General features: G+C 46.7%; 1 protein-coding gene across 13 annotated transcripts in view; it reads left to right on the top strand.

Moving 5' to 3' along the window:
* The window catches only part of ARVCF (ARVCF delta catenin family member), a 603,654-nt gene that overhangs the window by 382,408 nt on the left and 196,868 nt on the right, over window positions 1–24,378 (top strand). Inside the window, exon 1 of one of the 13 annotated variants that reach the window (XM_080985092.1) lies at window positions 17,617–17,635. The exons of the other annotated variants lie outside the window; for them this stretch is intronic. The gene's annotated coding sequence lies outside the window, so the exon portion shown is untranslated. Of the gene's footprint in view, window positions 1–17,616; window positions 17,636–24,378 lie in introns of those variants that run through there. 13 annotated transcript variants of the gene reach the window in all.

The raw sequence follows: 24,378 nt of genomic DNA, 5'->3' as shown, positions 1-24,378 counted from the left end.
CATGAGAAGAGAAGACTCCCTGGAAAAGACCCTGGTGTTGGGGGAGATTGAGGGCACAAGGAGAAGGGGACGACAGAGGATGAGATGGTTGGACAGTGTTCTCGAAGCTACCAGCATGAGTTTGACCAAACTCCGGGAGGCAGAGGAAGACAGGAGTGCCTGGCGTGCTCTGGTCTATGGGGTCAAGAAGAGTCGGACATGACTAAACGACTAAATGACTAAACAACATAAACTTAATAGGTTTATATTTTTTCTAATTTTCTAGTTTAAGAAAAATCACAATAACCAGCCTAATATTACCAAATCGCAAGAGCGCCCCGTTCCCTCCAGGGCGTCTGACCCTGAACACATCAATCTCCGGGCCTCCTGCCAAGTGTGCATTGCAGCTGTAATCTCTAACATTGGCTTGCAGTGGCATTGAAAAGGTGTGACTTGTTGCAACAATCCTTCTGCTCAGTTTCCAGCGCTGGTGTTCCCTCCTGCTGTTTCCACTAACAGAGCCATGGCTTGCCTTGAGACTGTCAGTGTTTCCTTGGACGGATGCCAGCAAATTCTGGAAATTTAGGTTTGCACAATTAAAGCCACCTCCATCACCCTGGTGCAGGCATAGGCAAACTCCGGCCCTCCAGATGTTTGGGACTACGATTCCCATCATCCCTAACTAACAGAACCACTGGTCAGGGGTGATGGGAATTGTAGTCCCAAACATCTGGAGGGCTGGGGTTTGCCTATGCCTGCCCTGGTGCAACAAATCCACTTTAAAAACAACAACATCACCTCTGGACTTTTTGTGGTTAGGAATGGGATTTTAGACCCTGACCTGAAGAGTTGCACTTGGCTATCAACATGAGAGATTTGCTCCTCTTTGGCAAGACAAAATGCCAGGTCAGGTCATTGGTGGACACTGGGCTTTAAAGATTTCAGCGCCACCCTCTGCACTGCCAAAATTTGGTGCCCCCCTGCCTCTTGCCTTCAGTTGTTGGCCATTGTTGCTGCACTTCCTGAGGTACCCTTTTGGCTCAGCACCCAGTGAGGGCCAACCAGTCGCAGTCCCCTAAATCTGCCTCTGATCAGGACTCATAAAGTAGTGAACTATTGAGAGCAAGTTAGGCTGAGAGACTGTGACTGGATGATGATGATGATGATGATGATGATAATAATAATAATAGTAATAATAATAATTTATTATTTATACCTCGCCCATCTGGCTGGGTTTCCCCAGCCACTCTGGGCGGCTTCCAACAAAACACTAAAATACAATAACCTATTAAACATTTAAAGCTTCCCTAAACAGGGCTGCCTTCAGATGTCTTCTAAAAGTCTGGTAGTTATTTTTCTCTTTGACATCTGGTGGGAGGGTGTTCCACAGGGCGGGTGCCACTACTACGAAGGCCCTCTTCCTGGTTCCCTGTAACATGGCTTCTCACAGTGAGGGAAGCACCAGAAGGCCCTCAGTGCTGGACCTCAGTGTCTGGGCAGAACAATGGAGGTTGAGACGCTCCTTCAGGTATACTGGACCGAGGCCATTTAGGGCTTTAAAGGTCAGCACCAACACTTTGAATTGTGCTCGGAAATGTACTGGGAGCCAGTGTAGGTCTTTCAAGACCGGTGTTATATGGTCTCGACAGCCGCTCCCAGTCACCAGTCTAGCTGCCGCATTCTGGATTGGTTGTAGTTTCGGGTCACCTTCAAAGGTAGCCCCACATAGAGCGCATTGCAGTAGTCCAAGCGAGGTTGATCAAGGTTAAGTTTCACAGCTGCGCCAGGGATTTGAACCCCCTCTCTCCCAGCTTCTAGACCAGCCTTTCTCAACCTGTGGGTCCCCAGATGTTGTTGAACTACAACTCCCATCACCCCTAGCTAGCAAGGCCAGAGCTCAGGGATGATGGGAGTTGTAGTCCAACAACATCTGGGGACCCACAGGTTGAGAACCAACCTGTTCTAGACCAACCCTCCAGCCGCTACACCACACTTTGCTGGTACTCTTTACAGGTGACGTGTTCTACAAATCTTTCCTTCTCACCCACACCCTGAGCCAAACGAATATCCTTCTTTTAAATTAAACCTGTTGTGCAGAAAGGAGCCATCGTGATTAGGTTAGAAAGAGAGAGAGTTTTGACTTGAAAATGCAAAATCAAGCCTCTTCTTTGACCTCCTTCATTTCTGGTGAGTCCGTGACCCGCTGTGCTTCTCTCGGTAGGGGAGCTTGTTTCAAGTATGTTACATAATACATACATTTATTTTTGGAGCACTTCAACCTGATCGCCTGCAGCAAAAACCCCTCTTGGAGGATCAGAGGCTTGAGGTGCATCTGATATGATGATCCTTCAAAGAGAGAGAGAGGGGTTTTGTTCCATTCAAATCCAAGAGCCTGGCTGATCTGGGTCCCACTGTCAAATTAAAAATAAAATAAAATGCTGCAGTTTCTTGCTGAATCCATAAATATGAAAAGTTCAGAGGAGCACCTGGAAGAAGTTTCAGGGAGGTGGAGAGGTTCGTTGTCAAAAGAAAGCAAGGCGGGGTTTTTTTGATGAATAGGAGAAAGATCAGGAGGAAATTCTGTGAGGATGACAAGCACCAGGAAACTGGGACGGCATGTGAGACAGCGGTTCTCAACCTGTGGGTACCCAGATGTGGTTGGACTACAACTCACATCATCCCTGAGCTCTGGCCTTGCTAGCTATGGGTGATTGGAGTTGTAGTTCAACAACATTAGACTGAGTAGCTCAGCGTCGTCAGCACCATAAAGACATAAGAACAACCCTGCTGGATCAGGCCAATGGCCCATCTAGTCCAGCATCCTATTCTCACAGCTGCCTGTGGGACAAGAGCAGTCTCTCTTCCTGTGGTTTCCAGACCAGGGAGGAGGGGAGCTTGTTGTAGCAGCAGAAGGTACCTCTGACTCTTCACCAGCCTGGCCCATCTCTGCCTCTTGCCCCTGCCCTCCTCTCCTGCTCCAGCTTCTGGACTGCTCTCTGCCACTGACTCTCCCGGCTCACTAAGCCCTGTTACCTCTTCAGCTCCCAACACCACCTCCTCCCAGTCTGCTCCCGCTTCTCCTTCTGAACACTCACTGTTGTCCCAACACCACTCCTCGGGCTCTGAGCCTTCTTCCCTTGGTGGTTCCCCAGCTGGTTCCTCTGCATCCAACCAGTCCATGTACACTTCCACAGAGTAATGGTAGCACCTCTGGCTTTTGACACTTGAGGTGCCTATTATAAAGGCCCACCTCATTTTTGCAAATTGATGTTATTTAAAACTCTTTTTAATATTGTGTTTTGAGATGAATGCTGTGTTTCAGTTGTTGTAATCTACCCTGTGACCTTAGGGTCAAGGGCAGGAAATTACCGTATTTTTCGCTCCATAAGACACACCTGACCATAAGACACACCTAGTTTTTAGAGGAGGAAACGTGGAAAGCCCCGTTTTTTGGGGGAATCAGCTCACAGTTGTGCAGCTTCTTTTGCAAAGGGGAAAAGCCCCTTTTGAGGATCAGCTCAAAGTTGTTGATCTTACTTTGCAAAGGGAAAAAATCCTGTTTTTATGGGGTTCAACTCGCAGTTCTGCAGCTTCTTTAGGAAAGGAAAGGGAGCCATTTCTACAGTTTCCAGACAGATAATCTAATCAGCCAGTCACATATCGCTGGGGAAACAAACAGCCTCCATCTGCAGAACATTCAATGATGGAGGCCTGGGCTGGAAAGGGAGCCTGCAATCGACCACACGTTCTCTCCATAAGACGCACAGACATTTCCCCTTACTTTTTAGGAGGAAAAAGGTGCGTCTTATGGAGCGAAAAAGTCAGTACATTGTAGTAGTAGTAGTAGTAGTAGTAGTAGTAGTAATATGGCTGCGCTTTGTCCTGGACCCTAGAGAGGTCAATTGAAAAGTCGTGGGTTTTTTGGCTCAGCAACTTTCAGGGTGTACTGGTTTTTACTTTTTGAAATATGGCAACCAATAATAATGAGGAGGAGGAGGAAGTGGCCGTGTTCCGTTTTAGAGCGTTTCCTTTGCTTTAGCAAAGGTTTCGAGTTGGACTTCTGCTGAGGTTGAAAGGGAGACAGTTGGGACCTCCCAACTTATATTTGATGGGATCTCTTCCTTTGCCAGCTTGTGCTATTTTTGCTCTTGCTGTTAGCAAGCAAAAGGCCCGGCAGCAAGGGATGAGGCCAGGCGGTTAAGAAATCATGTAGATAGGAGAACCTCCAACTCGTCACAGATGAAAATAGGAACATGCTTGCAACGCTGTTCTCCTCATACCAAAGTCTACAGCCTCCCACCACTATGACACATGGCTGAAAACTTGACTCTGCCTGCTGAATGCAACCTTTATTTATTTAGAAAATGTTTGAACTGCTTGCTCAGAAAAAAAAGAGAAGTATCCAATTATATATAAAGCAGAACTAAAACACACAAGCCAATTGAAAACAAATAGGCATAAGACCATAATTAAAAAGAAGCATAAGAGGAATGTAACTAAAGCATGTGTTTGGTTTTCAGCAGGCATCTAAAACAGGACAACAAAGATGTCTGCCAATATCAATAGGCAAGGAGTTCCACAGGATAGGTGTTAAACTACAACATTAAACATTAAACTACAAGTATTATTCCAATCCTACTAATATTTTAATTGTTTACAATGATTTTTGAGGTAACTTATATATTTTCCCAATTCCTTAGTAAAGTTTTGGTCTTCCTGATTTCTGATTCTTCCAGTCATTTTTGCCCTTTCAGCATAGTCCATCAACTTAATCGGCAATCCATCTCTGGGCTAGTAACATCAGAGCAGCAGTGGTTGTGTACATAAATAGTCTTCTCTAGAGTGATCTAACAATCAATATCTCTTTTCCAATACCAGGCAGAGGGCCTTCTCGGTAGTGGCACCCGCCCTGTGGAACGCCCTCCCATCAGAGGTCAAAGAAATAAACAACCATATGACATTTAGAAGACATCTGAAGGCAGCCCTGTTTAGGGAAGTTTTTAATGACTGATGTTTTAATGCATTTTTAATCTTTTGTTGGAAGCCGCCCAGAGTGGCTGGGGAAACCCAGCCAGATGGTCGGGGTAGAAATAATAAATTATTATTATTATTATTATTATTATTATTATTATTACTACTACTACTACTACAGGGAACTCTGGGAACTGTAGCTCTGGGACGGGAATAGGGATCTCCTAACAACTCTCAGCACCTTTCACAAACTGGATCTCTCAGAATTTTGGCATGGGCGATAGCCGTGACTGTTTAATTTGCACGGGTTTAAAGTGGTGTTGGACCGCGGGTGGCGCTGTGGATTAAACCACAGACCCTAGGACTTGCCGATCAGAAGGTCAGTGGTTCGAATCCCCACGACAGGGTGAGCTCCCGTTGCTCAGTCCCTGTTCCTGCCATCCTAGCAGTTCGAAAGCACGTCAAAGTGCAAGTAGATAAATAGGTACCACTCCGGCAGGAAGGTAAAGGGCGTTTCCGTGCACTGCTCTGGTTCGCCAGAAGCGGCTTAGTCATGCTGGCCACATGACCCGGAAGCTGTACGCCGGCTCCCTCGGCCAATAAAGCAAGATGAGGGCCGCAACCCCAGAGTCGGACACGACTGGACCTAATGGTCAGGGGTCCCTTTACCTTTACCTTTAATGTGGTGTTGTGGTGCTTCAAATGTTCATTATGAATGTGGCCTGACTTAGGGCACTAAGGTGGAGTCTTTTTCATACCCCTTGACCTTGATGCATCAATGTAATAGCCTGTTTTCTTTAAAAACATCCTCCCCACTGAAAATGCAATAAGAGGCGAGAACTGCATTTATAGGTTGTTGGTTTTTTTGCTCCTCTCCTGCTCAAGCGCAGGCACGTAGCCACCTTAGCAGTGGTCAAACATCTGCTCCTTGGCCAGAACAGCTTGCTTTTGACAGCATGTTATTACGCCAGTAAAAAACGGTAGCAAAAAAAGCTTGGAAAGTGATATGTTTCCTTAGCAAGGGAACAATTTCCTGCCCCCTGGAATGCCAACATTAAAATAGATATGGAAGGAAATTAGAGGGGAGTTAGAGGGAGAGGTCGACCATCGTGCTTGTTTATGGAGACTGCTAAGGTCCAGACCTGCCAGCTCAGCCTCTCTGGATTAGCGAAGCCTCAGTCAGACGGAGTGATTTGCACTTGTAGCCAAACGAGTCGCATATCAAGAGCTGCTGGAGCAAGAGTCAGCAACCTCAGGCGTTGTGCAGAGCTTCACTGTGTGGTAAGCCACCAGTCGCACATGTTGGATCGTTTCCTAGTTTTCCAACAGTCCTCTGGTTGGCCACGGTGAGAACAGACTGCTAGGCTGGATGGGCCATTGGCTTGGTCCAGCAGGCTTCCTTATGTTCTCAAGTGCTTGTTGCTTCTGCCCACTTAATCAACCTGCATCACTTAATCAACTTGAATCCCAGCTCAGCTGAGCCAGTGCCCCAAACTGGAAGCCAGGCAGCACCACCCATGCTTGATGGACTTTGGTACAGATTTCTCTCAAAGCCTCTCCTTATATTCCAGTTAAGGGTTGGTTTGTTTTAGAAAATAACAAGTTTGACAAAAAGAGAGGAAGAAAAACAAGGCAGAAATAAAAAAGTGAATATTGGCTCACATTTAAAATACAATGACTAACAATGTATCCATCTCAGTTTGAGCATAAAAGTCGATTTAGGACATCCACAGTCACTTTAGAATCATAAGAGCTGGAAGGGACCACAAGGGTCATCTAGTTCAATGTAGGAACCCATGACCCAGAGATGGTTCATGGCCATCTCTTTCTTGGAGGCGGTAGTGATTCTGAATATCAGTTGCTGGAAACTCTAGGAGGTGAGAGTGCTGTGGTTTTCACAGGAATTTTGTTGGCCACTGTGAGAACAGGCTGCTAGACTAGACAGACCATTAGCCTAGTCCATCAGGCTTCCTTATGTTCTTAAAGGCTCTTGTTCCTGATTTTATGCCCACTTAATCAACTTGCATCACTTAATCAACCTGAATCCCATGTCTTACGTTCTTAAGGTATAAGAAGGTACCAGCATATGCTCCAGCTGTGCCTAATTACCCCTCTTTCCAAACCTGCTGATGGGTGAATTTAGCCAGAGTTAACAACACGTTCTGCCCCTTCCACAGACAAGGTTGCTCCATCAAAGCAGGTACAACGAGATCCATGCAGCTCTAGGTCACAGAACTTAATTTAGTTAAGATCCCTAATTTCAAGCTTCCCGTACCCTGTGTCAGACACACCCTTTCCTTCGGCGTGACAAAGAGGAGACATTTATGTCATGTTCCAGTAGGTGCCCTTGGCGGATAGGATCCCAATGCAGGGATGCTGTATGAGTCCTACTCAAAACTTGCACCAATAAGGTCTGGGATGAAGGTGCAGGACTGTCCAAATCAAGCCAAGGCCAAGCACAGATAATCAGTCCAGGTGCTGAAACAATCCAGCCCTACCTTGAGATGCCAGGGATCAAAACTTGGACCGGCAGCCACTCCCAGTCACCAGTCTAGCTGCCGCATTCTGGATTAATTGCAGTTTCTGGGTCACCTTCAAAGGTAACCCCACGTAGAGGGCATTGCAGTAGTCCAAGCGGGAGATAACTAGAGCATGCACCACTCTGGTTAGACAGTCCGTGGGCAGGTAGGGTCTTAGCCTGCGTACCAGATGGAGCTGGTAGACAGCTGCCCTGGACACAGAATTAACCTGCGCCTCCATGGACAGCTGCGAGTCCAAAATGACTCCCAGGCTGCGCACCTGGTCCTTCTACAAGCACAGCAGCTGTTCTGCTACTGAATTCCAGTGCCTCCCGAAATCACCGCCTCACAAATATCATCTGCATTCAACCAGGGCCGTTGCCAGAAAGGAGAGGAGAGGCAAAACTCTTAGTTTTTTTACAAAACAAAGCAATTGGCAGCCCTAGGACTCTTGCTGTTCCTTCACACAACAGCAACAACCCCCGAAGTGTTGATCTGTTTGGATTTGTTTGGTTTTATCCTCGCATCTCTTCGCTCTTTGAGACAATCCTCGGAGCCACTGAGGAAGAATTAAAAAACCCAGAAAACAAAGCCGAAACCTGCAGCCCAAGCAGAGCATTAGGCGAGACCCCCGAGCCCACAGGAGGTAGATGAATCCCACCCATGTTTTATGTTTTTAATTTGCGAGCAACATTTCCAGGGAGTGAGGGGAGAGGGTGGAGTGGTGGAAGTTAGCTCCAGCCAGTCAGCAATTCTCTCAGCCCCCCGCCTGGCCTGACACAGCACGATCGATGAAGGGAAGCTCCTGCTTCGGGAAATGAAAGGAGCCTTGGAGGCTGCCAGCTGACGTGATGAATGTCTGGTGACTATAGAGGCATTCCCTGAATGAGATGGATGCTTCTGGAAGTGATGTCACAGGGTGTTCTGCTGCCACGTGCTACAGCAGACCAAAAATACTCCTCTTGGCTTACACACCAGCGACCGGGGAATATGGCTGTGAGTTTGAGAATGCAAATAATTCAGAGTTTAATAAGGTGCAAGGGGGGGGGGCTGAGACAAAATGCTGCAGTGTTCGGGGTTCCTGTTTAGGATGCCAGCCGGCCATGCTCTTTTCCAGGATACTCCACTCTGTTCCTCTTTCCCAGTAGCCAAGTCAGCATTAAAGGTAAAGGGACCCCTGACCGTTAGGTCCAGTCGCGGACGACTCTGGGGTTGCGACGCTCATCTCGCTTTATTGGCCGAGGGAGCCGGCGTACAGCTTCAGGTCATGTGGCCAGCATGACTAAGCCGCTTCTGGTGAACCAGAGCAGTGCACGGAAACGCCGTTTACCTTCCCGCTGGAGTGGTACCTATTGATCTACTTGCACTTTGACGTTATTTCGAACTGCTAGGTTGGCAGGAGCTCACCCCGTGGCAGGGATTCAAACCGCCGACCTTCTGATCGGCAAGTCCTAGGCTCTGTGGTTTAACCCACAGCGCCACCCGCATCTCTAAGTCAGCATTAGGGATGGGCTAATCTGTTGGTTCTCCAATTTCCACATGTATGTGAGCTTTTTTAAAATTATTTTTTAAAGAGGCCCCGTGAAAATTTGCCCGCCTTTTAGTGTGGATTTCTGCATGTTTTGCACACAGATTAGCCTAACATACACATTTTTGCAATGCAGTTTCCCCTGAAATAAGGCTCTCTTTTTTTGCATGCATTTTTCATGCACATTTTACTCTAGTAAAATGCATGTTTGCTTGGGTGGAGAATTGTGCTGCAAAGTTCAGAGAAGAGTGAATTTCAAGGACGGTGGTGTTTTGGTTCATGTATTGCTTCAGAAAGGGCGAATCGGGTAGGTTTGCTTTTAAATGCAAACTCAATAGAATCTCAGGGAAACTGTCTTCTTCCTTTACCTGCTATTAGATCCTTTCAACAGAGAATCAAACCTAAAACTTTTTGCACGCCAGTCATGTAGACCACAAGCTTAACAGGAGTCAACCGTATGATGAAGCAGCAACAAAACTAATGCAATTCTGGGCTGCTCCAATAGAAGTGTAGTGCTGATGAAGGGAAGTCATCGTCTTGCTCTATTCTTCACTGGTCAGACCACACCTGGAGTCCTGTGTCCAGTTCTGGGCGCCACAATTTAAGAAGGATATCGACAAGCTGGAACATGTGCAGAGGAGGACGACCAAGATGATCAAGGGTCTGGAAACCAAGCCTTATGAGGAACGGTTGAGGGAGTTGGGTATGTTTAGCTTGGAGAAGAGAAGAACTGATATGATAACCATCTTCAAATATCTGAAGGGCTGCCACATGGAAGATGGAGCCAGCTTCCAGAGGATCGGATCTGAATCAGTGGATTCAGATTACTAAAAAGGAGATTCCAGCTAAACATCAGGAGGAACTTTCTGATGGTAGGAGCTGTTCACTGGTGAAACAGACTTCTTCAGGAGTTGATCAACTCTCCTTCCTTGGAGGTTTTTAAGCAGAGGTTGGATGGCCACTTGTCATGTACACTTTAGTTGAGATTCCTGCATTGCAGAGTGTTGGATTGATGTGTTAGAATTTCTGCTCCGTTATTGCAGTCATGGGATTTTTGTCTATCAGATGACAGTGTATGTTTTGACTCCACAGAGTGGGAAGTGATGGAGACAGGATGTTTGTGTCACTGTGTTCCGTGAAGTGGGACTATTGCCCTTTGTTCTTTTTCTCTTTGCTGTCTGATGCTAGAGAGAGAGGGAGCCATGTTGCAGTGCTCCGTGTGTGTTTATATGTAAATAAAGTAGATTAGCCAAAATGCTGAGTTGCTGAGGTTTGTTACGCAAGCTGCAAAGACTCTGTGGATCCCTAAGTGTGCCGGGGTCAGTTGGCATTGATCGCTGTAATGTTCAGGCTGAAGAAAGCTTTTGAAGCTCCTGAACAATCGACCAGGAGGGAGAGAACGTGCCAGTCGGGCATGTGTCTCTGCCAGGGTCCTACTCGAGTGTAGGACGAGCTCCTTACAAGATGACCCTTGGGGACACTTCCAACTTGACAATTTTATGATCCTATTTCCCCTGCCACTGAGCGGTGTCCCCTCCCTGTCACGGAGGTGCCCAGCATCAGTTCCTCTCTGTGCTTAATTCAGTTTCGGTGGTGCCATACATGAAAAAGTAGACAGCACCTAGGAGTAACAGCAAATTAATCACCATTTCAGTCGTTTCCACTGCTGTCTCTCAGCAAGAAACTGATTCTGATGACAGGAAGGATAATCAACCTACTTCTGAATTCTGTTTTGCAGTATTTGACAGTGCAGATCAGGGAAATGTTTTACCGCCTATTCTTCAAAGTTAATTGCTTTTTTCCTTGCTTTTAAAAAAAAAAGGTCTCCTCTGTAATAATCATACACAAGTGGATTATGAAGCCTATTTTGTAAATAGCCATTGGTGAATTTTTAACCCAATGGATTGGAACAGGGGGAAAAAAGCCCAGGCCGTGTTCAATGCCTTTCAGTAAAACGAAAAAGAATTTGTGCAGCCCATTTGTGGTTGATTTCTGGGTTGCAGCCAAGTTTCTCCCCACCTGACACAAGACACACCAGCCACTATTGTAATATGCAAGCTCCTTGGTACTTGTTTATCATATTTCCTGATGGGGCCAAGATAACAAGGCGTGTGTTGGAATGTTAATAGGCCTTGGTGTTGTGAGATCACTTTCAGTCTATATTTGCATTTTTGCTCTCTTCTGTTCCCAAGGGGACTTGTCCCTCAGTACCACTACAGGCACAGCAGATTATGGATGGAAAGCAGATGAGATATCTTAAACATGGGCCATTAGAATATCTTGCCAAATTAAGCTTTGGATTTCAGTCGAGGGTAGTAGGATTCTCACACAAACAACCTCATCATGAATAGGGTCCTCTTCAGCCTCAGTTGCTCAGAGCTGATCTAGATGGGCTGGTCTTGGTGGTGTCCCCAAGTTTAATGATTTTCAGAAGCCATGGAAAGGCACACCTTTTTAGCCAGGCTTTTGGAAATAAGCTTATTGTTGTTCATCTGTTAATGGATTTATTGCTGTAATGTTGTTACAGTGATTCGTTTATTAAGCTGTAGCTCGCCGGGGCCTTTGCAGACCTTCCAAGTATCCCGCTTTTCCAGGGACAATACCAGATTCCTAGAACCTGTCTCTGTTTCTGATTTGATCCCAGAATGTCCTGCGTTTCCTAAGGATGTTCCTATTTTCATGGGAGATATGTTGAAAGGTATATGACTCCAGAGCCATCTGAAGGCAGCCCTGTATAGGGAAGTGGGTTTTTTTAATGCTTAATGTTTTATTATGTTTTTAAATATGTTGGAAGCTACTCAGAGTTGGCTGGGACAACCCAGTCAGACGGATGGGGTATAAGTAGTCAAATTATTATTATGGAATTGTTGTTGTTTAGTCGTATCTGACTCTTCATGACCCCATGGACCAGAGCACGCCAGGCACTTCTGTCTTTCACTGCCTCAAACTCATGCTGGTAGCTTCGAGAACACTGTCCAACTATCTCGTCCTCTGTCTTCCCCTTCTCCTTGTGCCCTCCATCTTTGCAACATCACGGTCTTTTCCAGGGAGTCTTCTCTTCTCATGAGGTGGCTGAGGTATTGGAGCCTCAGCTTCAGGATCTGTCCTTCCAGTGAGCACTCAGGGCTGATTTCCTTCAGAATGGAGAGGTTTGATCTTCTTGCAGTCCGTGGGACTCTCAAGAGTCTCCTCCAGCACCAGAATTCAAAAGCATCAATTCTTCGGCGATCAGCCTTCTTTATGGTCCAGCTCTCACTTCCATACATCACTACTGGGAAAACCATAGGACGTCCCTATTTTCATCAGATAAATGTTGGAGGGTATGCCTTTGGTGAAGGGTAGGAAATTTATGCACCAAATAAATAAACAGCCTAGCGCAGGGGTGTGGGAACTTTCGACCTGCTTCCAGTGTGGCTCACAAGACTGTTTTCCCAAAACCATGTCCACCTGCCCCACAGCTGATGTCATACGTGATGTGGGGCAGGTTGAGATGCCGCTGGATTGGCACATTGGGAAACTTGGCCATGCAGATGAATCCTGAAGAAAATAGCTTTGCTACTCCTATGCTTGGGCAGTGGCGAAGCTCTTGCCCTATGGTTCCGAAATGTTTGACAACTAGTTGGCTTTCCGGTGCTGGACATGGGATTTTGACAGGTGGGTGGGGCAGCCCACATGTCAGTCACTTGGTGTCATAATGATGGCAGGTGGGTTGTACCATCCAGTAGTCAAAGTCTTCCCTCTTCCTGGCCTAGCAGTTTTAAAGCGTATTATAAGCACTGACCTGAAGGTCCTGAATTCAAATGCTAGCTCCCTCCAGAACCCACTTAATCACAACCCCAGTCTCCCTCCCACCCACCCCCATCAGCAATATGAGATTTTCATATGAGCTTTGTAAAAAAATTACTGAATGTTGAAATGTTTTGAGCCACCAGGGAAATGGCAATATATAAATATTTAACAGTTATTACTGTTATTGTTTCCCAGACAGTTCTGACACATTGCATGCATCCGTGCGTCTTTTGTTACCGTAAGATCTCCTGTTTAACTGAAAAGATATTTACAAGCATTTATGTATTTAGAATGTTTCATATGCTGTTTTTCAACAAAAGTTTCTCAAATGTAGGATGCATCGTGGGGGGAAATGGGCTACAATTAAAACATTCTGGAAAAATACTAATCCTGGGTTGTATCCAGTAGAGTAGACCCACTGGAATTAATGAGTGTGCTTAACTTAACTTAGATGCATTCATTCCAATGGGTCTACTCAGTGTGTAGAATTCAGGTGGCTACAACCCAATTTAGTATACTCACGTTGTAAAGATACCGTTTTCTTTTGTGTGTGATCTGTATGCGATATCCAATGGATATAATTCAGTGGCGATATCCAACAGACTTAATCTGTTGATTTCAATGGAGTCCAGCTTCCCGCAGGCTATCACTCTTTCTCTGTGAAATCTGCATGCAGACTGTGCACTAAAATGTTTGCTAAGCTGCATTTACAGGTTTATTATATCCCTACATCCACGGGCACCTTAGCTGTGGAAATTATTAGTTGCCCAATGATAGCTGTTGAAATGATTTCATAAAGTCAGCAAAAAGGGGCTTTTCGTCCAGCCAACAGACCAAGCAGGTTTAACGCACTTGGACAAACTGCAGCACTCTGCAAAATATTATGGATCCAGAGAGAGAGAGAGAGAGAGAATGAATGTGTACAAATTAAATATGCCCATGAGGTTTGACGTGTCTTGAAAGATAATAACAGATAAAGAATGACAGTGCTAAATTGTGGAGAGCAGGTTTGTCCTGTTACAGCAGGAGCAAGTCTCTGTTTCTATAATACTGACAGTGGATCTGTTTCAAGGTTCTTGTTCGTAATCTTAAACAGAATGACCAATTACCCTTTCAGATTTCCTTATGGGCTGCGTAGGTTTGAGATGGGGGTTCTGTGCTCCCAAAGGATGTTTCCAAACAATCTGTGTATTCATCATTCGTCCAAATCTGCTTGCAAAGAGATCAGACGACGTTGGCTATCCGTCGAGCACTCTTCCTAATCTGTTTGCGGGGAGATTAGATGAGGTCGACTTGTTTACTGAGCACCCGCCCTAATTTGTTTGTAGGGATATTAGATGACGTTGGCTATTTTTGGAGCGTTCCTTCTGATTTGTTTGCGGGGAGGTCAGATGATGATGTGTCAAATTAAGCCTTATACCATACTTCCCGGGACACAGGTGGCGCTGTGGGTTAAACCACAGGGCCTAGGGCTTGCCGATCAGAAGGTCGACAGTTTGAATCCCCGCGACAGGGTGAGCTCCCGTTGCTCGGTCCCGGCTCCTGCCAACGTAGCAGTTCGAAAGCACGTCAAAGTGCAAGTAGATAAATAGGTACCACTCCGGCGGGAAGGTAAAACGGTGTTTCCGTGCGCTGCTCTGGTTCGCCAGAAGCGGCTTAGTCATGCTGGCCACATGACCCGGAAGCTGTACGCCGGCTCCCTCGGCCAATAAAGCAAGATGAGCGCCGCAACCCCAGAGTCAGCCACGACTGGACCTAATGGTCAGGGGTCCCTTTAGCTGTACCTTTTTACCATACTTCCCACTGCATTTTCCAGTCAATTTCCATTGCAAAAAGTTCTCAATGTGGGTTTGTGTGTATGCACAGGTTCAGGACCTTGCGATCAATTGCAATTGTTCCACCTGAATTTGCCAATATGTGATTGAACCCCACCTGAAAACAGCGGCAGTCTGAAAGCCCTTTGAGTCTCATAGTCTTCCTCTGGCAACCCTACCAGGAAACACATGCATGTTTAACTTCTTCTTTTCTCCTTTTCACCCCCCCCCCCTGCAATATCCTGGCTTTCGTAATCCCATCCAACTCCTATCTATGCATTTTTGTTTCACCTGGGGAAAAACCAAAACCCAAAAACCCACTGCTTGTTTTCTCTTCCTTGTTCTGTCCCAACCTGTTGATGATTCACCCCAACTTAAAGGGGCTATGGCGTATCTGGACTTGACTGCTGTTCTACTTTGATAACCAGCCCCTTCTTAAAAGGAAAGGTGAAAGGCCACAGGCCCTTAGTGAAAGAATTCGAGCCCCAGATAACACGCTGCGGTGCTAACCTACATGCTCAGTGAAGGAAGTTTACAGAAGCGGCAACGGAGGGTGGGGGGAAAACATCTCAGAGAAGGTCAAGCTTGTTTATGTTGAAGCTCCCGTTCAGACAAGTCTAGCCTCAGGGAAGGAGATGTAGCTCAGTGGTAGAACATCAGCTTTGCATGCAGAGAGGGCCGGATTTAGGTCTGATGAGGCCCTAAGATACTGAAGGTAATGGGGCCCTTTATATGTCCAGCTATCCTTTGTCAACAGCAAATTGTCGCTGCTTTTTGTGTCGAATATATGCTGTATGGTAATTGATGGACCTAACAGGTATCTCAAGCCATTTTCACACCTCCCCGTGGTTCAGTGAAGACTTCACAGAGCATGCTCAGTGGGAATAGGATGCTTATTGTTGAGGGGGGTGTAAAACTGTGGAGTAGGAGAAGGGCCACATTCACTTGTGGTCAACCTCGTGAGGGCCGCATGCCGTTGGTGGATGGAGCCATGAATGTAATTTTTTGCCTTTGCGGAGTCATCTAGCTTCAACACACCCCTCTCTGCCCTCCAGCCTGGCAAGCAAGGGGCATGATCACAGTTAAGGACACATTCCAGGCCAGGAGGGGGGCACTTGGGGTGTGGCCTAGGGATAATTTCAAGGGCCAGGTAGAGAGACCTGGGGGGCCACATCTATGATCTCCCTGCCCCCAAGCCAGCTCTGAGGTTTCTCACTCCAGGATTTTAAAATTCCTGTAGGGCACCTCTGCAGTGCCTCTTTGATAAGACTTTAGTTTATTCTTGAATGAAAAGCATTCTTGCCTTGATTTGGCTTTCCAGCTTAGCTTGGAATACAACTCTCTCTCTCTCTCTCTCTCTCTCTCTCTCTTTCTCACACACACACACACACACACACACGGATGAAACAAACACTGATCCAATTGAGAGGAGCATGATTTCCACTCTAGCAACCTGAGCGAACGCTTGGTGATGGATTTCTTGACTCCCAGCTCCTAATTTCCTCCTTTTCTAGGGAGGCTTGTTGCTGTTATCTTTTACTGTCCGGTTTAATACCGAAAGAACATATTGAGTGACCCAGCGCAGCTCTTGGAGACGAGAATTTAGATTGGTTCCTTAGGCACAAGCACGGGCCTGTTTCTTAACCTTATCTGTGAAACTCTTGTTATCCGGGGCCAAAAACATAACTTGAGTGCTGCAGAAGCAATGAAGTTCAGAACAAGCTACTCAGGGCTAAACTGCACATGAGGCAGGGGATCTGTGCTGGCTGGCTGAAAGCAAAAAGGCGGTTGGGTAGAGATTTAGATCAGAGGTAGGCTCTGGTGGGTTGCGTATCAATCCTACCCAACCCTGCTCCATCCCCCCGGTTTAAGAGGAGAGGAGGAAAAACAACACCCAGGACACCGTATTGTGTCTCTTAGGCTTTCTGCTCTGCTGCTGATAGCAGCTGTGGTGGAGGGGCAATTTGAGCTGGAGGAACTGTGCAGGGGGAAAGCATACATTGGCTCCTGGTACATTTCAAAGCACCATTCAAAGTGTTGGTGATTACCTTTAAAGCCCTAAACAGCCTCGGCCCAGTAGACCTGAAGGAGCATCTCCACCCCCATCATTCAGCCCGGACACTGAGGTTCAGCTCCGAGGGCCTTCTGGTGGTTCCCTCACTGCAAGAAGCGAGGTTACAGGGAACCAGGCAGAGGGCCTTCTCGGTAGTGGCGCCCGCCCCTGTGGAACGTCCTCCCACCAGATGTCAAGGAAATAAACAACTACAGTGGTACCTCAGGTTACATACGCTTCATTACAGACTCCGCTAACCCAGAAATAGTGCTTCAGGTTAAGAACTTTGCTTCAGTAGAAGAACAGAAATTGTGCCCCGGTGGCGCGGCAGCAGCAGGAGGCCCCATTAGTGGTGCTTCAGGTTAAGAACAGTTTCAGGTTAAGAACAGACCTCCGGAATCTGACTTTTAGAAGACATCTGAAGGCAGCCCTGTTTATGGAAGTTTTAAATGTTTGATTCTATTTTTAATATTCTGTTGGGAGCCGCCCAGAGTGGCTGCGGAAATCCAGCCAGATGGGCGGGGTATAATTAAATTATTATTATTATTATTATTATTATTATTATTATTATTATTATTTATTATCCTGCATTCTGGAGGCCTCAGAATGTGGATTTCAGAATCTGCAAGAGTGTGCACTGGACGCTGGGTCATAGAGCCACCCTCACGTCGGCTTCACTTTGATTCCTAGACTAGACGGGGCAAAGGGTGAAACATGACTGACAAAGGAAAGAATTTGCAAACGATTCATTTGGTAGGGTTTTTTTTTTGCTTTTGTTTTTTACACATGTCTGTTGGCAGGCATGATGTCAGCAGCAGGTGGAGAAAGGTAGGGGAAAATTCCCTTTTAGGAGATTGTAGTAGTCACCGGCATTTCGCAATCCCAACCAGTCTCTTGCGGCGTCTCTTGCTCATATGTTCTGAAGGTGCTTTGGGAAAAGCGAAAGCTCTTCGAGGTGTTTCTGGAATGCCACGAGCGGCAGGTAAGGAGGACTGCGTCTTAAATGCGAGGTGTGTTTTATTTGCAAAGATTTTTTTTATCCAGAGAGACATTTGCTCCAGCAATGCTGAGCACTGCATTTTGAATCTTATGTCATTAAAGCAGGAAAGGAAGCAAAAAAAAAAAGGGGAATCTTGTTTTTCTTCCCAGATCAAGGTTGCATTCTAAATTATCATCAGCACAGCTCCTTAATTCAGCTTATAGATTTAGGGGGCAAGGTTGCAGTTAAGTCTGTATCCTTCTTCCCACCCACCCCCCAGCTGCTGCCAAATGTGGGTTTTAAGTTCTAAGTAAACAATTTTTTAAAAATTAAATATTTTATTGATTTTGCCAAGAAGTGCAAGCACAACAAAAAGAGAGAAAACTACGGATAAAAAAATTGTAAACCTTAGAGTGTCACAGCCTGGAAGGATGAAAGTACAAAGGAGTGGCTCAGCTCCAAAGGAATAATAAAGTATTGACTCATACAAAGATTCCCTTTGCGAAATAACAAAGATATGTAGAAATGAAAGTCTTCTCCACCTGCGAGTTCCATCCATTATTGAGAATAAAGGTTCTGCAAAGTCTTAGATGAGCCAGGCATTTGCATATTCTGGTGGCGCTGAGCAATCGTGTGCCTCCATATTCATATAAGAAATATAATCATGTCACATAGGGGGAAAATAGATATCTATCATTAGAGCTCTGTCCTTTAGATACTTCTAGCTTAGAAGTATCTGTCCTTTAGATACTTCTAGCTTAGAAGTATCTGTCCTTTAGATACTTCTAGCTTACCTGTTCCAGGAAGGCAATAACAAAACAAACTTCTGTGAGAGGTGCTGTGCTTGTTTAGATCCTTAACCTAGCGTAGACCAAGGGAAGGTACAATGGTACCTCAGGTTACATACGCTTCAGGTTACAGAGTCTGCTAACCCAGAAATAGTACCTCGGGTTAAGAACTTTCCTTCAGGATGAGAACAGAAATCACATGGTGGTGGCGCAGTGGCAGCGGGAGGCCCCATTAGCTAAAGTGGTGCTTCAGGTTAAGAACAGTTTCAGGTTAAGAACGGACCTCCAGAACGAATTAAGTTCTTAACCCGAGGTACCACTGTAAAAGCAGGTTTATAATTCCTGGGCAGGATCAGTCCCAAGGAGATCCCTCCGTGGGCCGGATCGCACATGTGTGCCCATGATTTCTAGAATCTGAGTGTGTGCAGATGTGATTTGTGGCGCCGTGGAAGTGAGTCCCCGTGCCACGTTGTGCCAGTTTAGCACAGCGTGTGAGCAGGCAGCTCAGTTTGGGGGCAGCTCGTGGGCTGGTCAAACTACCTTCGCGGGCTGCTTCCAACCCATGGGCCTTAGGTTGCTGACCCCTGGTAAAAGGGACGCGGGTGGCGCTGTGGTCTAAACCGCTGAGCCTCTTGGGCTTGCCAATCGGAAGGTCGGCGGTTCGAATCCCCACGACGGGGTGAATTCCTGTTGCTCTGTCCCAGCTCCTACCAACCTAGCAGTTCGAAAGCACATCAAAGTGCAAGTAGATAAATAGGTACCACTGCGACGGAAAGGTAAACAGCGTTTCTGTGCGCTCTGGTTTCCGTCACGGTATCCCATTGCGCCAGAAGCGGTTTAGTCCTGCTGGCCACATGACTCGGAAAGCTGTCTGTGAACAGACACCGGCTCCCTTGGCCTGAAAGCGAGATGAGAGTGCAACCCCCTAGTTGCTTTTGACTGGACTTAACTATCCAGAGGTCCTTTACCTTTTTACCTAGACCAAGGGAGCAATCCTATGCCAAGAAACTGCCCGAAAGCAGGCCTGTGTAAATTAAACTGGTACAAAGTGACATTAGAGCCAAACACCGTCAAGCAGCGGGGTCCAGCTTTACCTAACCATAACAGAGGGGAAACAATTACAGATAGGTAGCCGTGTTGGTCTGCCATAGTCAAAATAAAAAAAATCCTTCCAGTAGCACCTTTAAGACCAACTAAGTTAGTTCTTGGTATGAGCTTTCGTGTGCAAGCACACTTCTTCAGATACCAGAGGGGAAACAAGCCTGTAAAACAGTCTTCTATGCTGGGTTGCCGGGTCATGTGTCCGAGCTGAACTGACTTCAGATCCAGGCTAAATCTGCCCTCACCATGCCTTCAAAATAGCCCTTTTGGGGGACTTACACTAACCCCAGCTTGCTGAGCATGTTGCAATGTGGTAGCTCCAGCTGAGCTGGGTTTGGGGACTTAATGCTAGTTGAGCCAGAGATCCGCTGCCCCTGAGCTGCTCATCCTGTTGCAGCTCATCACAGACTTGCCCCCTAAGTATATCCTCTTCAGAGATATGGAGTAGAGTTAAGTATGTTTCTCTTTATTTATTTCCTTGTTTGGTATTACCATTGGTAACAGAAGCGGCACAAAGTTCTCAGGCTCGGCTCCTGTTTGCACGCTTCCCGTAGGAATCTGGTGATATAATAATAATAATAATAATAATAATAATAATAATAATAATTTATTTATACCCCACCCATCTGGCTGAGTTTCCCCAGCCACTCTGGGCGGCTCCCAATCGAGTGTTACAAACAATATAGCATTAAATATTAAAAACTTCCCTAAACAGGGCTGCCTTCAGATGTACAGTGGTACCTCCGGTTACATACGCTTCAGGTTACAGACTCTGCTAACCCAGAAATAGTGCTTCAGGTTAAGAACTTTGCTTCAGGATGAGAACAGGAATCGTGCTCCAGCAGTGCGGCAGCAGCAGTAGACCCCATTAGCTAAAGTGGTGCTTCAGGTTAAGAACAGTTTCAGGTTAAGAACGGACCTCCGGAACGAATTAAGTACTTAACCCGAGGTACCACTGTATTTTAAAGATAAGATAGCTGCTTATTTCCTTGACATCTGAAGGGAGGGCGTTCCACAGGGCAGGTGCCACTACCGAGAAGGCCCTCTGCTTGGTTTCTTGTTACCTCACTTCTCGCAATGAGGGAACCGCCAGAAGGCCTTCGGAGCTGGACCTCAGTGTCCGGGCTGAACGATGGGGGTGGAGATGCTCCTTCAGGTATACTGGGCCGAGGCCGTTTAGGTCAGCACCAACACTTTGAATTGTGCTTGAAAACGTACTGGTTGGCCGCTGTGAGAACAGGATGCTGGACTCGATGGGCCGTTGGCTTGATCCTGCGGCCTCAGCTTGTATTCTTACCCCCTGAGATAAATGCGTACATACTGTTGCTTTGATGCTTCATTTTGATTGAGCGTTTGAGCTCATTCCTTTTGCACCCTGTCTGTCTAGCCGGAGCACAAGGAGAGAAAAACAAACTCTTAAGTGAGCCGAGGTGCTGAAAGAGCCCCTAGAGACATATTTCTTGTCAAAATGACAAACTGCTCTTTCTGATCCTCGGGGGCGGTTTGTGTGGCAAAAATGCACGAGGCATTAGCCTTCCTGTAATGGAGAAGGAAAGAGGGAGCATCAGGTTATTTCCACCTCCTCCTTGATTATTATTTTCATCGTCATTTTTTTTTTTTAAACTACCCTTCCTTTTCAGAAGGAGCTTTCCAAAAAGTGACACTCGGCTCCTCCTTCACATTTCCCCCTGTTGCTTTCTCTCCTCTGTTCTGCAATTCCTGGAGAGGGTACCTATGACCTCTTGCTGCCCTCTGGGTTTTGTGGGGAATGAGTTCAGCAGGTCAGCTGCATCCATCTTTCCAGTCCATCAGAAACAGTTGAGCGCCAATTGCACCGCTCTTCCATTAGCGGAGACGCTTCAGATTGTTAAAATGGCGTAAAAGCCCTTTTTGCCGAATTGGTCAGACGGTGTTGATTTCCGTGTTCTTATGAGGGGTTAATACACGGCTGAACGCAGCCCTTGTGCTTCTCTCAGAGCAGCTTTGAGAAATATTGCCTAGGCCTTTCCTTCCTTCTAATAAATAGCCCTCGGATAGGGCTGCCCGACATCCCGTATAATACGGGATCCTCCCAGAATTCAGTGTAAAATTCTACGTATGCAAGTATGCCAACAAAGGTCCGTATAGTTAAAGCTATGGTTTTCCCAGTAGTGATGTATGGAAGTGAGAGCTGGACCATAAAGAAGGCTGATCGCCGAAGAATTGATGCTTTTGAATTATGGTGCTGGAGGAGATTCTTGAGAGTCCCATGGACTGCAAGAAGATCAAACCTATCCATTCTGAAGGAAATCAGCCCTGAGTGCTCACTGGAAGGACAGATCCTGAAGCTGAGGCTCCAATACTTTGGCCACCTCATGAGAAGAGAAGACTCCCTGGAAAAGACCCTGATGTTGGGAAAGATTGAGGGCACAAGGAGAAGGGGACGACAGAGGACGAGATGGTTGGACAGTGTTCTCGAAGCTACCAACATGAGTTTGACCAAACTGCGGGAGGCAGTGGAAGACAGGAGTGCCTGGCGTGCTCTGGTCTGTGGGGTCATGAAGAGTTGGACACAACTAAATGACTAAACAACAACAACAACATGCAAGTAGGACAGGTGTGGGGAATCTGTGGTTCCCCAGAGGTTGCTGAACTACAACTCCCACCATTCCTGGCCATTGACTATGTTTGCTGGGACTGATGGGAGCTGTTGCCGAGCAACATCTAGAGCAGGGGTCAGCAACCTAAGGCCCATGGGCCACAAGCGGCCCATGGGGATCGTTTTACCAGCCCACGAGCCACTCCCAAACCAAGCCACCTACTCAGTGAGTTCCTGCACGCTGCGCTAAACTGTGCAGCGTAGGGCGGGGACTTGCTTTGTGGTGCCGAAAATTGCGTCTGCGCAGACGCCGGCACCGGAAATCATGGGCGTGCTCTTACACGCACCCATGATCTGGCCCATGGAGGGGGCTCCACGGCATTGAACCGGCCCAGGCAAGGTAAGCCTTGCTGATCCCTGATCTAGACGGTTGAAAGTGAGTGGGCTTTCCCCCTTTTTCTGTTCTGTTATTTCACAATTGACAACCCATTGCATGCACACCGCTGATATTTCCTTTCTGCCCCCAGCAGCTGCCTAGGAGAAATATCCACCTAAGAACTTGTGTTGATTTAGCCGACTCTAATTTGACAATGTGTCTCCAATATCCCTGGGTTATTCCCCTGGGATCTCTCCTCCAATTTATCTCTGGACTAAAGATCCAGCTCCCGAGAGTCCCTTGGGGAATCTGAACATACAACACAGAAGGGTTATTCTCTCTCTCTCCCTCCTTATAGCTGCAAAGCATTAAAATAAGCTGTGCTCAGGTACCAGCAAGAAAGCAAACCTTTCCAGCTGTGCTTGTCTTTTAAAATGGATGGACAAGCCAAAGGCTATGACAGCTGAATCCTGCCCATACTTCAACCAAAAATAAACAAGGGTGAGACTTGCAACAAAACGTTGCATGTGGAGTACCCCTGCTCAGGGTGCCACCAAGCCAGCCATGCCCATTTCCGGACTACTCCATTCCAACCCCTTCCTCCAGTTTCCCATTTTTCTTCCCTGTCCAGCACTCAGAATTCTGCAGCCACCAAGCCTTGCTCATAGCTGTCAACTTACAGATTTGAAAATAAGGGACCAGCAGCCTTGAAAATAAGGGACCTGCAGCCTCACCTGTTCCAGGCACTCCAGTCTTCCTGTCCTCCTGCAATCTGGTCAAACTCATGCTGGTAGCTTCGAGAACACTGTCCAACCAACTTTGTAACCAGAGGTTCAACTGAATAGAATCTGAATCACATGCACCACAAGGCCTATGCAGCCTCAACTTAAGATGGCTCCCTGGCCTGGCTTTGTACTGCAAAGTTTGCAGCAGCACATGCAACAAAATGGCGTCCAGCATTCAAAAAACCCCTCAGCTTGCATTAACTAGCCACACACAAGGCATGCAAGCTCCACTCCCCAGTCGTTCTTAGACTCCTTATTGGGTGAGCAACACAGCCAAGCAACACAGTTGGAGCCTCCCTCCTCCCTGGCCGGCAGGGAGGGAGGGAGAGGAGCTGCTTCCTTTGAAATTTAAGGGACATTTAAGGGACATCCATCAATAAGGGACAGCAGCGGGACATGGCGCTGGAATAAGGGACTGTCCCTTCAAATAAGAGACACTTGACAGCTATGCTTGCTCAATGTTCATTGAGTTGTTTGCCACCCTTTTCCCGCCCCAATGTTTTTCTGCAGTTCAGCGAACATTGGTGTTACCCTCCCACAGCATTCACCCTTCCTGAAGCCTCTTTCGTTTACACGGGCATTCCCATTTTAGCTCTAAGTGTTGGCATGCAGGGAACTGAATTCATGATTGGTACATTCAGGGGAATGATTGTAATTTCACAAACCTAGAGCGTAGTAAGAAGCAAAACATGGAAAATCAATTATCCCCCCCCCCACCTTTCTGTCCAACTTACTTACACCCTAGATGTTGACAAAGATTAGCCTTCTGTACTTAAGGTTATAAATAATTTTCTGCTTTGAGGGGGTTTCCGTAGGTATGCGCTTCCACAGAGATTTTTCCAGGCAAAACACTGGGCTGGGGGTGGGGTGGGGGAGAGCAGGCCAATGTCTCACAGAAATTGAGAATACAGTGGTACCTCGGGTTACATATGCTTCAGGTTACATACACTTCAGGTTACAGACTCCGCTAACCCAGAAATAGTACCTCGGGTTAAGAACTTTGCTTCAGGATGAGAACAGAAATCACACGGCGGCAGCAGCAGGAGGCCCCATTAGCTAAAATGGTGCTTCAGGTTAAGAACAGTTTCAGGTTAAGCACGGACCTCCGGAACAAATTA

Source organism: Podarcis pityusensis (genome assembly GCF_964106645.2).
Source record: "Podarcis pityusensis genome assembly, chromosome: 16".
In the NCBI taxonomy this organism is placed as follows: domain Eukaryota; kingdom Metazoa; phylum Chordata; class Lepidosauria; order Squamata; family Lacertidae; genus Podarcis; species Podarcis pityusensis.
This window is presented reverse-complemented; position numbering and strand designations above follow the sequence as displayed.